Genomic DNA, 540 nt, shown 5'->3' with positions numbered 1-540 from the left:
ATCCGGCGCTCCTATGCCCTCCGGCGTTCCCCTTTTGTCTCTCGTTGTGTGCGGGTATTAAACTTTCTCGGAATGGCCCGAGGTTTGCCAAGCGGCCTTGGTACAGCACCGGAAGACCGCCTGTCAAGTTTCGTGTCATTTGGAGGTCGTTTGGTACTCCAACGGTTAACCGGGAAACTGTAAAAGCCTCCTTCTCTTGGCAGCCCAACACCCCTTTCAAAGTGGCCCAAAACCCATCTAAGTCCCCTCCATGCTCTCGACCGTTCGATCACGATCGCGTGGCCGAAAACCGCTCCTCATTTGGACTCTCCTAGCTCCCAGAAACTATATATTCACACCCTCCCCGAAATTCGCGGATCAAATCCCCCCGAAACCCTAGCAGTCTCCTCCCTCACCGCGCCGGACATGTCCGCTCCGCCGCCGGACATGTCCAGCCCCGCTCGCCGCCGCCACGTGTCGCCTTCCGATTCGTCCCAGCCGCCGTCTCCACCGCGCGGCCCGCGGAGCCCATCCTGGACCCGCGCGGGCCCGGATCCCGCC

Source organism: Triticum aestivum, chromosome 6B (assembly GCF_018294505.1).
Source record: "Triticum aestivum cultivar Chinese Spring chromosome 6B, IWGSC CS RefSeq v2.1, whole genome shotgun sequence".
Lineage (NCBI taxonomy): Eukaryota > Viridiplantae > Streptophyta > Magnoliopsida > Poales > Poaceae > Triticum > Triticum aestivum.
Note: the sequence above shows the minus strand (reverse complement) of the source record.